Consider the following 15,024-nt stretch of genomic DNA (forward strand, 5'->3'; position numbering starts at 1 on the left):
CAGAAAGGAACCCGTGATTATGTAGTTACAGTAACGTAGGCTTGATGCCTCCCGGTCCGCCTGGGCATTTTTAGACTTCTCCTTCCTCCCTTCTTGCCTTCTTATTTACATATCACAGGCATCCTCTTTGTAAAGTTATTTTTAATAATTTATTAGATTGATCTTTTTAAAATTCTACCCTGGCTAAATGTCATAAGGAGAAGGGGTGGGGGGAGAAAAAAAGTCTTCTAAACTTATTTAAAGGTTTCTTCTGGAGTAGGCCAGTTACCTGCTTCACTGCTGATATTCTAAAAATACCTCCATGTCCGTACTATTATCCATTCTTCACGTCCAATTGCTCTGTTATGGTAATAGTCAGAAGCACACCATGCAGTAATTACTTACAGCTGACTGAAGAAAAGAATATTCAACTCCCCCACTGTTCCAGGAGAAGGTCTTTATGCTCTATTAACTCATTCCTGTTTATTAATACTCTACTGGTAATTCAGACTGCTGCCTCTTAGGTTTGTAATAGGAGGACTATTAAACAGCAATTACTGACCATATGGGTTGGCGAATATTTGTTGTTTTTTTTGGTGGTGGGCTCTTCTTCCCCCACCTCCTTCCCACTTGTTTTTTTTTTAAGAAGCCATATTACAACACAGTAAAAGTAACATCACATCTGCATGAGATTAACAAGTCTGGCAGTATTTCTGCCTTAGAAAAAGTGAATTTATTCCCATATTATCATGGCTGATTTAGGAAAAAGAGATCATGGGAGACCTAGGGAAATGTGGGAGTTTGTTCACATGTGGGAAGACCCCTACTCTGGAAGAAATCCTGGCACTTGTCTTCTCTAAGTCACCTGGCAGGCTGCTTCTTACTGCCTTTGAGAGGGCACTCACCCACCCTCAGGCATCCTCCACTTTGGAAAAATAAGCATATTTTCTGAGAAACCCAAAGCTAATACCTTTTCCCCTTGTATGTTCCCCCAAGCATTTGGAAGTGGTCACTTTAAAATTTAGCATTTGGTTGATTCATCTCCCAAAAGCAGATATGTGAACCCTGGGAGTTGGCGAAAGGCTCCTCCTGGGAGAGGGATGGCATGAGTAATGGGTTCAAGTGAGGCAGGCAGGTGGTAAACGATGATTATGGTGATAATAACGTGTGCCTCTCTCCCAGGTAGTGAGCACTAAACACACGGCAAGCATGAAACACATAGAAATGGAGATGTGTCTTCGAGATAAATAGGAGATCAGGAGCCAGTTTCCACTGGAAGATGCTGGGTTGTGATCCAGAGCGTGTAAGTCATTTGATCAGGAGCCTCCACCAAGGCGGAGGCTGGGTATCTGGGTACCCTGACATAGCGGCTCTCCCTCCAGAACAGCTGGTCCTCTCTCTGCCATTGGGAGTTGTCTGCTACCTTCTACGCTTTCCCATAAAGGGTGTTCCTCTGGGTTTGCATCCTTTTAGCCCTTAAACAAACAGGACAAACCTCTGAGAACTCGAGCTGGCCCCAGTCTCACCCTTTCCAAACTATTAACACTAAGTAGGTCTGGCGTTTACCTGTGGTAGGGGTTCACAGCTAACCTAACACTGTCCTTTGTTACCTGCTGGTGCTGTGTGTGGAAGTCTCTTCTCTCAGACACACTAAATCCTTGAAGACAAGGACTGCATCTTTTAAACTTTTTTCTCCCTGCACCTAGTTTGGAAATGGACACTCAATTGATACTAACTAGAGACTGGAGAAGACAATGGCACCCCACTCCAGTACTCTTGCCTGGAAAATCCCATGGGCGGAGGAGCCTGGTGGGCTGCAGTCCATGGGGTCTCGAAGAGTTGGACACGACTGAGCGAATTCACTTCCACTTTTCACTTTCCTGCATTGGAGAAGGAAATGGCAACCCACTCCAGTGTTCCTGCCTGGAGAATCCCAGGGACGGGGGAGCCTGGTGGGCGCTGTCTATGGGGTCGCACAGAGTTGGACACGACTGAAGCGACTTAGCAGCAGCAGCGGCGGCAGAGACTGGAAGAATTTAATGGAACTATGTAAGGGAAAAAGGACATCAGACCCTAAGTTTTCTTTCTCTAGGGAGATGTATAAAGCTACAGCTTCTGGGGTAAGTTTAGAAAGAAAAAACAGTAACAAAAATACACAACAAAATGTCAAATCTCTGCCTCAAAGAGTAACAGTACTAAGTTAATGGAGAGAATATAATTGAATTGAATTACACCTGTTAAGATCCAAGATGTTTTTCACAGTATGTCTAAGCAATAGAGAAAAGGGATTTATTTCCTTTACAACCTTTGGATGAATTAGAATCCTCAGTAATGTATGGCCTAGAGAGCCCTCAAGGGGAAGAGGGCTTCTCTCACTTCCTGTGGTGGGCAACTTTAATAATACAGACTGTCCCCTGGCAGGCTCAGACCTACCTGGTGTGATTGGAAAGGCTCTGTGAGGCCTAGCCTACCTCCGGATGCCTCATAGATTGGAGAAAATGCAATGCAATTTTGTTTTTATTACTACTGTTTTTAAAGTAGGATTGTTTTTTGATTAAGCATATGCAGAATACTGCTGCTGCTAAGTCGCTTCAGTCATGTCCATCTGTGTGACCCCATAGATGGCAGCCCACCAGGCTCCCCGGTCCCTGGCATTCTCCAGGCAAGAACACTGGAGTGGGTTGCCATTTCCTTCTCCAATGCATGAAAGTGAAAAGTGAAAGTGAAGTCACTTCAGTTGTGTCCGACTCTGTGCAAGCCCGTAGACGGCAGCCCACCAGGCTCTTCCATCCATGGGATTTTCCAGGCAAGAGTACTGAAGTGGGGTGCCATCGCTTTCTCCAATGCAGGATACTAAGGTAGATGAAAATAGAACAACTCTGATTGAAGTCAGGTTGGGGAGATGTGGATGTCTAATCTGATAATTCAGCTGATAAAGCCATGGCGGTCCCTCTGAGAGATTCCAGTGTTCCTGGGAACACTATCTGAAAAGCATTTTTCTATTCCAACCCACTTTTGATACAAATGTATAGACTGAATACGTAATCTCAAATCCACATGGTTAGCTGACAGCAGACTAAGCTATGGAATCTAATCTTTTGGTTCCTTAGCCAAGATTTTGTTTGTTTTGCTTTTTCAATATCACCTACCTGTGTTAACGGAGTAAGTCCTTGCCACAGCAAGCCATTGATAATAGGTACCTACGTGACTTTGGAATACTTGGCCATCGTGCCTCCTTTTAACACAAAACTGAGACAAGTTTAAAGTCCGATCAAGGACTTGACGAAGGAGGGATGGCCACTTGAGGATCTTAAATGACCACGTGGATGTGAGGTGGAGGTAGTTGATTTCAACTTGGCCATTCCTGCACCTCCATGGTTGAAGTCTCGGCAGTGGCTTCAGCTCAGCCTGGCTGTCCCATGTGCGCCTGCTTTTGGACCACGTGTTTACGTTAATTTCAATCCAGCCCATGTTGAGAGGAGCTGCCACAGGGACTTGCTCAGGGTGCTGGGAATTATGCTGCTCCTACTCACAACATGGTGCAGATTATGATATGGTCTTTTATAGCATTTAAAAAATTGGAGGGTGACAATATTGCAGATTGTCCTTTCATTCTTTCACTAACAGAGGCAGCAGGATGTAGAAGAGAATATGGTATGGGCACTCAAGGGATCCGTATTCTTGACCAGATCTTTTCAACAATTAGCTGTGTGTTTGGGGGACATATTATTTAGCCTGTCTGCACCCCCATGCCCTCATCTGTGAAATAATGCCCTCTGGCTCAGATTTGTTTCTGAAATGCATTTTTCTTTACTGGGCCATTAAAAATTAATCTAATGCTCTCTATCTGATAACTCTGAGTTAAATTATATTAAAAACAAAACAAATGATTATAAGCAGTCAGTTTTATGAATAAAATGCTTCTATATGCCAAGAGTTTTAAATTAGGCTCCATGACAAAAACATTTATGTCTGATATCAATGAAGACTTGAGATAAGTCAGTAAGGATGGTATTAAGCCTTGTAAATATCATCCAACTGTGACTTGGAACTGTGGAACTGTCCCTATGAGTGAGAACATCTGGGCAGTCTGCTGGCTTAATTTCAGGCATTCCTTTATTCAATACATACTTGCTTTGTTCCTTCCATATTTCATTACTCAATTAATAAACATATATTCAGCTAATACCATTGATTCATTCAATAAAGGGCATTCAGTGCATCTTGAAGGTGGAACCTGCTACATCTATAACAAAGTTATCATTGTTAATAATAATAGTATCAATAGAAAGATACATTCCTGATGTTGAAGATCTACTACTCTTATTCAGGAGCGAGAATGTATATGGTAAAGAGATGGGTGACTTCCTATGACAGTACATGGATAGGGTCCAAGAGAAGGATACAGGCTATAAGGGACGGAAGTGAGAGGGTGTGGTTAGTTGTGCTCGAGTGAACAGAAAGTGTTGAGGAATGTCTTCCATTGTTCCTTGACACACAATAATATTAGCACAGATGAAGAGGAGGAGAAGCCACTTTAGGTAGAACAGTGTGTGCAAAAGCATCAAATTAGATAAGATTAAGAGGTATATGAATTTTCTAAAGATCCAGATCCATCTAGACAGCAGGGTGTCTATGAGAGTGGGGCCAGGGATGGTATAGCATCGTCCATTCTAGAAAAGTACTGACAGTCAGGAGATGACGTTTCTCTGATGGTCGAGTGACTCCAAATGTAGGGGCCTCAGACGTTATCCTTGGTCAGGGAACTAGTTCTACAGGCTGCAACTAGTTCTCACATGCTGCGGCAAAAATGGAAGATTCTATGTGCCACAACTAAGACTGCACAGCCAAATAAATGAGTAAATATTAAAAAAAAAAAAAAAAAAAGATTCAGGGGAAGAATCTTAGCCTGAATCTTAGCCTGTTTTCCTTTTTCTTTATAAGCTGTTTTGCTCTGTGGAAACGTTTTTATTAGTAAAATCACAGTGGAGTCTAAGAGAAAAGGAATTTAAAAAAAGACTGCACAAAAGCCACTTGGGGAGCAGGTGAGAATGAGAGGCAATAAGACATCAGGGAACACGATGGAGACATGGCGGCAATGGAGTTTGGAAGGCGGAGAGAAGACTGAGCCTCCATTTCAGGGTTCAGTTTCTCTTGCTCTGGATACTGTGGGCTGGAAGGCAGTGTGGGGTGCCCAGGAGATGCCTGGAGGGGGATGCTTGAGAAAGAGAGCAGAATAAAAGGAAGAGACCCAGAGAAGATAAAATGAAGACAGAAAATCAGACAAGAGTGAAGGATGAGAGGAACAAAGAGCACGTGGTCAATGAAGTAGAAGACAAAGGAAATTAATCAAAATTATGATGTGGCGGGTTTGGAGTTCAACTCACAAATTCAGGTGTATAAGAATATGTAACTATTTTATGCAAATTATTCTCCTTTCATTTCATGCTAGCAATCTGCAGGAGGCAGAAATGTAATCTCTGTCACTGTAGCTTCCTCCCATCAAATCCTTAAGATTGTCCCTCATTTCTGGGGCCTTCAATAGTACCCAGGTGATGGAGGTGGTGGGGGTGGGGGGCAGGGCATCTGCCCTTGGTTGGGCATCCATCCACTGGGCCTGTGTTAATCCTGCTATAGTCACCAATCCATACAGATCCACTGAGGCACAGGCATTCAGGGCCTTCCAGGACCTCTTCTGGGTCCCTCTCCTTCCATGGAAAATCACGGTGTTTGTGTGACACTGGGGGTGAGGAAGTTCAATAGATTTGCTGTCTCCCTGGACAGGTCTTCTCTGCTCTGAGAAAGTTATGGCAGGAGTTCTGTCCCCCTGCCCTTCCTGTACCCCAGGGACCCAAACCCAGAGTAGGACCAACTTGTTACTTGGTTTTCTCTTCTGCTCCAACTTTCCTCCTTCCCCCAAATGCAAGGAATTGAAGATTGCCCTCTTATCACATCTTTCCCTCTTACCTTCCCATCTCTGATGAGGCTGAATCATTTTATATTTAGAAAAAGCGATACAGAGAGGTTATGACAGTTACTCAAGGTCACACTGCTTGTCAACGGCACAATGGGTAAAAATAAAAATATAATAGCTTGGGGAGTTCCCTGACAGGCCAGTGGTTAAGACTTGGGCTTTCACTGTCATGAACCTAGGTTCGATCCCTGGTCAGGGAACTAAGATCCCACAAGCTGCACGGTGACTATCTTTCGTCCCTTCCTTCTTTTCTTCCTTCCTCCCTCTTCCCCTCTCCTCCCTCCCTTCCTTCTTTCTTTTCGTCTCTCTTCTCCTCTCTCTCTTTCTTTCTTCTCTCCTCCCTCTCTCCAAAAGGACTTCTTATGTGCCAGGCAGTATACAAGTACCGGGTGTACCATACTGAACAAATTATACTTAAATGAACACATTAAAGGAATAAAACCTATTGCTTTCATGAATTGCCAGTTTAGTTGGAGAGGTGGACATCAAACATCACATATAGAGACTCACAGTTAAATTGTGGTCAGTAAAATAAGTTCTCTGAGAAAGTAGTAAGAAGGACCTAATTTAGATTAGGCAATCCAGGAAGATCTTTCTGTGAAGAGACATCTGAGCTGAGAACTCACACAGGGCTGAGTGTGTTTCAGGTATAGGGAATGGCTTATGCAAAGACTTGGCATGTTCAACGAGTTCAAAAACACACCTGTGAGTGAACTATCTGAAAGGGGGAAATGAAACATAAGGCTGCTGGAGAATGAGAGAGGACCAAAGTCTACAGGGATTTATTGCAAAGTTAAGAAATTTGGATTTTATTAGGTTTAATTGAAAACAAAATTTAAGCAGTGAGTGACATAATCTGATTAACATCTGAAAAATATTATTCTGGCTCCTTGTGAAAAATGGATTGAAGTGAGGAAGCATGGAAAAGAAGAGACCAGTTGGGAGCTGGGGACTCTTTAAGTACTCTTGAGGAGAGTGACGTAGGTTTGGAACAGGAGCCTAAAAGTGGGGTGGAAAGAAATGGAAGAATCAAGTCATACTTTAGAAGAGTTGGCAGATTACTGGATTTGAGATATTAGCAGGGACACTGTTCCCAAATTTCAGGCAAGAATCATTCATTATTCTCTCTACTCTAGAAACCTTATTGAATCCCATTAAGATACAACTTCAGTTGTTACAGTAGAAAACTATGTGAAATGACATTTTCTAGAATAGCAGATGTCAGTGCTTTAAGAATATATGGCTTTAAGATGACTATACATTTTTAAGGCATATAAATTAGATAAGTGGATAAATCAGGAATCTGGTATAAGAAGTGTGTTTACAACCCCTAAGCCTATCCTTGGATACCAGTTAATAATACGTTTTTACTGAACAATTCCCAAAATTGATATTAATATTGATCATCAGACACTTGTAAATTTTCAACCATTCTCTTGCCTGTATTTGATCCCAGTGATAAATAAGGTGGATTTCTTCCCACATCGTAGAAATAAATAGGGCCCTAGTAACTGATGACATCCGCTATAGGTCAAATGACAATTCAGAGCTAGAGAAATGACTGGATCCCTCATCTCTGTAGCAATCACTGATACCTAGGCAGAGAGAAGACCTGCCTAACAATCCTTTTCATGTGTTGATTCATTCCAGTCTAGGTTGTTTTCACTGAGAATTTAGAAAGGCAATCTGTAAACTGGGCCATGGGCCTTGGTGAGAATTTCTCAAAGGCAATAAGGCCCACAATGGGAGCCCATAGAGCAAGGATGAAAGTAGCTATCAGTCTTTTACAGTAAGTGCTGTCAGCCTAACATCCACCCTCTTATTAGGTCTTCCAGTTTCAGGCAGTTTGACACCCTAACAGAAGTTAGTTTAATCACCTCAGTAAATGACTTCACGTAGGTTGTTGTTAGGCGTTCCCAGGTGGTGCTAGTGGTAAAAAACCCTGTCTGCCAATCCAGGAGATGCAGCAGATGTGGGCTCAATCCCTGGATCAGGAAGATCCCCTGGAGGAGGGCATGGCAACCCACTCCAGTCTTCTTGCCCGGAGCATACCATGGACAGAGGACTCTGGTGGTCTATAGTCCATAGGGTCACAAAGTGTTAGACATGACTGAAGTGACTTAGCATGCACAGGTTATTGTCATTACCTGCGGCCCCTATTGGCATTGATAATGTTCCACAGGGGTTTAGCATTTAGAGAATAGGCTATATAAAAATGGAGAAGAGGGTTTAGCATTTAGCATTTAGAGAATAGGCTATATAAAAATGGAGAAGGAAAACACAGCAGTGAGTGTATCACATCCAAAGCCAATGTGATCACTGCTGCTTCTACTCAAATACAAATATTACTGTCTTTTGCATGTGTCGGGCAATGCTCTAAGTCCCCTTTATGTATAAGTTATTTAAATCTTATAACAATGGAGCTATTCCTATTTTATAGGAAGTGAAACTAAAGCACAGAAGGGTTGAGTAACTTGCTCATAGGAACATGGTACTCATAGGCAATCCAAAGCACATTATTATGACTCTTCACCATGACGACTACCCTGAATCTGTCTGTAATGGAAGGCAAAAGGGAACCTACATGAAAAACCTACATAGCAAATAGGCCATACATGGTTAATTAGCTTACCTGTAGGGCATTGTTCTAAGGGTTGACAAATTGATGGTTTCAGAATAATACCATTATAGAAATAGTTTATGAATAAATTGTTGAACAAATAGTGATATAATGCCATGCTCATTGTAATATACATTATGTTTTAGTTCTGTAGGACTTTATTGCCAAATGATATGTACTCTTTATTCCTTTTTTTCAAGAAAACTAGTTGTACTCATGAACTACTAGGCATACAAGGCACTTTAGTCAGTGTATTTTGATTTGAATAAAATTATGTTGAAGGACTGGGATCCTAGGTTTAAAACTGACTTGGATTTTTTTTTAAGGGGACCAGAAGTAATTCCTGTAATCTATTTTATTCCTGAATCTCTGTGTCTTATGCTGACAAATTTTGGTTAGGAATTGTACAAAATTCATTCTGAAAATATAAATGTTCTATTTTGCCAAAGGTATTACCTTATAACTATGTCTAAATGTCATTTGTCTTCTAGGAAACACAATGAAGAGAAGAGCCCAAGGATTTGAGAGGAGGTTTAGAGCATGGAGATGGAGGAATATCTCTCTTAGGAGAATTGAAGGTGCTTCCTTCTGCCTGGCTCACCTGAGTGTACAGTGTCCAACGAAAGGGATGAAGGGATGGTGTTTGTCATGTGTACACACGCACTGGCATCCTCGCTTTTTGAACATCTACAGATTCTGTTGTAGACATTTTTTCAGCTTTCTCTTCACCATAGACACAGCTTGGTGTACTTTGGCAGACCTTTTACCTATTACTTCACCCTCAAAGATGCTAAGGCCCAGGTTGGCAATGGTATAAATGGAATGAATGAAAGCAAATGGGTGCAATGAGAAGCATTTACTTAACCTCAAGAAGAGAGACAAATAGATCTTTCCTAAATTGGTGGATAAGTATAGAGGTATTCAATTGATCCTTATGTGATTGTTCCTTCCTAGATTTAGTAAAATATTTCAGTTTGGGAGAAATTCCTTCCCTTGTCAATAAAATATAAAAAGAGGAAAATGTTAAAATATTTGCAGCCCTGTCTTTAGAATTTCATGCTAATTTTGCCTCTCATTTTTTTTTATGCAAAGCATTCTTGTATGTTTTTTTCATTGTATTTTTCATGAAGAAAGTATAGTGATTATCTAAGATAACCAGACAAGATCAAGGGGCACCTTTCTTTGTGAAGTGCTTCCAGACTTGTTTAGACGCAATGCTCTTGAAGGCAATAGGCATGCCTGTTTTGTCTTTATTGGTGTCGGTGTACATATTAGGCCTACAGTAATTTATCTGACTATATCAATTAATGAGCAAACAAGAATGGATGACAAAAGCAGATGTTTTTGTAAGGCTCTCAAAAATGTTTTAGAGAACATTTTGGAATTCAAGTTAAAAAAAATTCACTCAAATGAGATTTGGGGGGATTTCATGTGATTAACTCTTTACATTATCTTGTAGTAATTATACAGAAATCTCTATTTATGTAAACACAGTGAATGCATCATAACACTAGAATAAGTATACAAATACTGCATGTCAAATTAGGTTATAATCACTTTCAAGGGACGTGATTTCCTAGTTAAACAGATTCGTTTACATCTTGTGAAATAAAAAATAAGTGAAAATAACTATATAAAATCAGGCTTACAGCTGGACAGATCTTCTTGGCAATGGTCCAGGAACTGAGTGGGGAAAGCCCCTCCAGCTGAGAAATGCTCAGGATGCCCAGGGTGGCTTTACAGGCTCGGCCTGGAGAGGGGTCTTGGGCTGCTGTCCTGCCTATAGCCTGTCTCTAGGTACCTGTGCAGAAGATGAGCTGCCTTAACATTTAAGATAAGATTCTTGCTGTGAGGGGTTTGGGATGGAATGGAAACTTGCTCAGTAGAGGAGAAAACAAAGGCAGTTCAATAACACATTCTTAGGTAAACAGCATAATAGAATAAGTTGGGGATCCTCTAAACAAAAACCAAATAGGTGAAGCTAGCACTGGAATCATAGGAGTTTAGAGTCAAAGTTTGTGTATCACAGATCATATGGTCCAATCTTTGTAATACAGATGGGGTAACTGGCCAAACAAAAGGCAAGGAGCAGTACCAAGACCGAGACCCAGAATGTTTCCCCCAAATCAGGTCCTTATTTATGACATAATTCAAGTTCATCTTTTCAAGGGAGATCATTTTTTAAAAACTAATCATTTTGATACACATCTTTAAAAAATACATTTTGCATTGCCCTAACATAGCCAATATTTCCTGCAATGTTTGTTTATGTTGATGGCAGAGGGCATAATTGTAAACCTGTTATTACATGGCATCATCCAAATTGGGAAAGGGGTATGCCAAGGCTGTATATTGTCACCCTGCTTATTTAACTTATATGCAGAGTACATCATGAAAAATGGTGGGCTGGATGAAGCACAAGCTGGAATCAAGATTGCCAGGAGAAATATCAATAACCTCAGATATGCAGATGACACCACCCTTATGGCAGAAAGCGAAGAAGAACTAAAGAACCTCTTGATGAAAGTGAAAGAGGAGAGTGAAAAAGTTGGCTTAAAGCTCAGCATTCAGAAAACTAAGATCATGGCATCCAGTCCCATCACTTCATGGCAAATAGATGGGGAAACAGTGGAAAGAGTGGCTGACTTTTTTTTTGGCGGCGGGGTGCACGGGGTGGCTCCAAAATCACTGCAGATGGTGACTGCAGCCATGAAATTAAAAGATGCTTACTCCTTGGGAGAAAAGTTATGACCAACCTAGATAGCATATTCAAAAGCAGAGACATTACTTTGCCAACAAAGGTCCATCTAGTCAAAGCTATGGTTTTTCTAGTAGTCATATATGGATGTGAGAGTTGGACCATAAAGAAAGCCAAGTGCCAAAGAACTGATGCTTTTGAACTGTGATTTTGGACAAGATTCTCGAGAGTCCCTTGGACTGCAAAGAGATACAACCAGTCAATCCGAAAGGAAATCAGTCCTGAATAGTCGTTGGAAGGACTGATGCTGAAGCTGAAACTCCAATACTTTGGCCAGCTGAGGCAAAGAACTGACTCATTGGAAAAGACCCTGATGCTGGGAAAGACTGAAGGCAGGAGGAGAAGGGGACAACAGAGGATGAGATGGTATGGTGGCATCACCGACTTGATGTCCATGATTTTGAGCAGGCTCCAGGAGTTGGTGCTGGACAGGGAAGCCTGGCATGCTTCAGTCCATGGGGTCACAGAGAGTCGTACATGATTGAGCGACTGAACTGAACTGAACTGACCATAATATGGTGTCATTCTCTATGGCTAATTATGCAGAGAACTTTGCCTTTTGCTAAGCTTTAGTAGGGCTTCCCTGGTTGCTCAGATGGTAAGCAGGCTGTGTTTGTTTATCTTGCCCCTCTGTCCACACCATATTTGTCTACTACTTTTTCTTGTTGATTATAAGAATTCACTAAAACTGTAAGGGTTCTTCTTGGATGTAGCTCCATGCTTCTGCTATTAAGTTTTTTGTTTGTGTGGTCTGGATATATATATATATATATATATATATATATATATATATACACACTCATTTTTTGTTTAGAATACATGTTGAGCATTTACTCTGTGCTGTGACATGCATACATTGGTTTCTGCCTACGTTCCATGGTTGAATTATCCTGAGTAGGGCTTGGAAAACTATGGCTTGAGAGCCAGATCTAGCCTACTGCCTGTTTTTGTCAATAAAGTTGTATTGGAACACAATCACGCTCATTTATTTGCATATTGTCAATGGTTGTTTCTGTACCACAACAGCGGAGCTGAGTGGTTTAATAAAGAAGATATGGCTCATAAAAACTAAAATATTTACCATTTGTCTCTTAACACAAATGTTGCCAACCCATGATCTTGAGTGAACCCTCGTTTTTCTAGCTAGCTTGGTAAGAGAGCCAAATAAAATAGATGACACTACATTGTAACTGGACTTTGCTGATGGTCCAGTGGCTAAGACTATGGGCTCCCAATACAGAGGACCCAGGTTCAATCCCTGGTCAGGGAACTATATCCTGCATGCTGCAACTAAAGATACCATGTGCCACAACACATGCCACAACTAAAGATAAGGACCTAACAAAAGCAGGAGAGATTAGGAAGAGGTGTCAAGAACACACAGAAGAGCTATATAAGAAAAGTCATAATGACTCAGATAACCACGATGGTGTATTTACTCACCTAGAGCTAGACATCCTTGAGTGTGAAGTCAAGTGTGTCTTAGGGATCATTATTATGAACAAAGCTAATGGAGGTGATGAAATTCCAACTAAGCCATTTAAAAATCCTAAAAGATGATGTTAAAGTATTGCACTCAATATGTCAGCACATTTGGAAAACTTAGCAGTGGCCATAGGGTTAGAAAAGGTTGGTTTTCATTCCAACCCCAAAGAAAGGCAATGCCAAAGAATGTTCCAACTGCCATACAATTGCACTCATTTTACATGCTTGCAAGGTTATGCTCAAAGTCCTTCAAGCTATGCTTCAATAGTACTTGAACCAAGAACTTCCAGATGTACAAGCTGGATTTAGAAAAGGCAGAGGAACCAGAGATCAAATTGCCAACATTTGTTGGATCATGGACAAAGCAAGGGAATTCCAAAACAACATCTACTTCTGCTTCATTGACTATGCTAAAACATTTAACTCTCTGTGTGTGTATGTGTGTGTGTGTGTGTGTGTGTGATAGTCAGTCATGTCTGACTTCTTGCGACCCCATGGGATGCAGTCCACCAGGTGCCTCCATCCACAGGATTCTGCAGGCAAGAATACTGGAGTGGGTTTCCATTTCCTTCTCAGCTTTGACTGTGTGGATCACAACAAAACATGGAAAATTCTTAAAGAGATGGGAGTACCAAACCACCTTATCTGTCTCCTGAGAAACCTGTATGTGGGTTAAGAAGCAACAGTTAGAACTAGCCATGAAACAACTGACCGGTTAAAACTGGGAAAGGAGTATGACAAGGCTGTATATTGTCACTCTGCTTATTTAACTTATATGCAGAGTACATCATGTGAAATACTGGGCTGGATGAGTTATAAGCTCAAATCAAGATTTTCCTGAGAAATGTAAGCCTCAGATATGCAGATGATATCACTCCAATGGTAGAAAGTGAAGAGGAACTAAAGAGCATTTGATGAGGATGAAAGAAGAGAAAGGAAAGGCTGGCTTGAAACTCAACATTAAAAAAACAACAACAACAACTAAGATCATGTCATCTGTTCCCATCACGTCATGGCAAATAGAAGGGGCAAAAATTTGAATCAGTGACAGATTTTCTTTTCTTGGACTCCAAAATCACCGTGGACTGTGAGTGCAGCCGAGAAATTCAAAGACATTTGCTCCTTGGAAGGAAAGCTGTGACCAACCTACACAGTGTATTAAAAAGCAGAGACATCACTTTGCCAACAAAAGTCTGCATAGTCAAAGCTATGGTTTTTCAAATAGTCAGGTAGGGATGTGAGAGTTGGACCATAAAGAAGGCTGAGTGCTGAAGAATTGATGCTTTCAAACCATGGTGCTAAAGAAGACTCTTGAGAGTCTCTTGGACTTCAAGGAGATCAAGCAAGTCAATCCTAAAGGAACTCAACACTGAATATTCACTAGAAGAAATGATGCTGAAGCTGAAGCTCCAATTCTTTGGTCACCTGATTGAAGATTGAAGGCAAAAGGAGAAGAGGGTGGCAGAGGATGAGATGGTTAGATAGCATCACTGACTCAATGGACATGAATTTGAGCAAAATCCAGGAGATAGTGAAGGACAGAGGAGCGAGGCGTGGTGCAGTCCATGGGGGTCACAAAAAACTGGACAGGACTTAGCAACATTGAAGCTGCCCTGAGCACTGCTTAAATCCCAAGTGTTTGTGGCCACAAGTCACAACTATGGCACCAAACAGTATCAAGAGAAGCAGCAAAATCCTAGTTCTGAGAAAGACAAGGCTTCTCCAGATTGCTTTATATTATTTTCAAACCCTGTTCCTAGAAGCATCCCCAGTCTGTACTGATACTACACACTTGCTGTAGCTTTTCCATTACGGATTTACTGTTATTTCTTTTAGCTCTTTTTTTTTTTTTTTCCTCAGGAAAAAGGTAATTAGGCTATAAACAGAGGTCTGACAACTAATTTCAGTCAAGGCAAAATTAATACAAAGCAGGCAGATAACTTCTATCACATGAAATTAAAATAGATACATTTTAATGACATTCTGAAAAATCCAAGTCTAATGTTTTTCCTTTGCTTCTCCCCACCTTCCCTTGTGCTCATGTGGTCCCATTCTGTTTGGGTAGTGACAGGTGCTAATTCAGGCAGACGACCAGCTCACTGCTTTGCCGCCCTCAACAGCTCTTTCCTCCTATCCCCACTATTGATCTTTGGGTAGAAAGCGGCTTTTTTCCTTTCCTTCTAGGGGTCCCCCTATAGTGAAAATACA

At 41.2% G+C, this 15,024-nt stretch overlaps 1 long non-coding RNA gene across 1 annotated transcript; it reads left to right on the forward strand.

The window, feature by feature from the left end:
- Positions 1-1,115: 1,115 nt before the first annotated feature.
- LOC132346576 (uncharacterized) lies at positions 1,116-14,797 on the forward strand. The gene is made up of 2 exons (XR_009496435.1): positions 1,116-1,282; positions 9,065-14,797. It is a non-coding gene; the product is annotated as an uncharacterized lncRNA (long non-coding RNA).
- Positions 14,798-15,024: the final 227 nt, after the last annotated feature.

Source organism: Bos taurus, chromosome 11, assembly GCF_002263795.3.
Source record: "Bos taurus isolate L1 Dominette 01449 registration number 42190680 breed Hereford chromosome 11, ARS-UCD2.0, whole genome shotgun sequence".
Lineage (NCBI taxonomy): Eukaryota > Metazoa > Chordata > Mammalia > Artiodactyla > Bovidae > Bos > Bos taurus.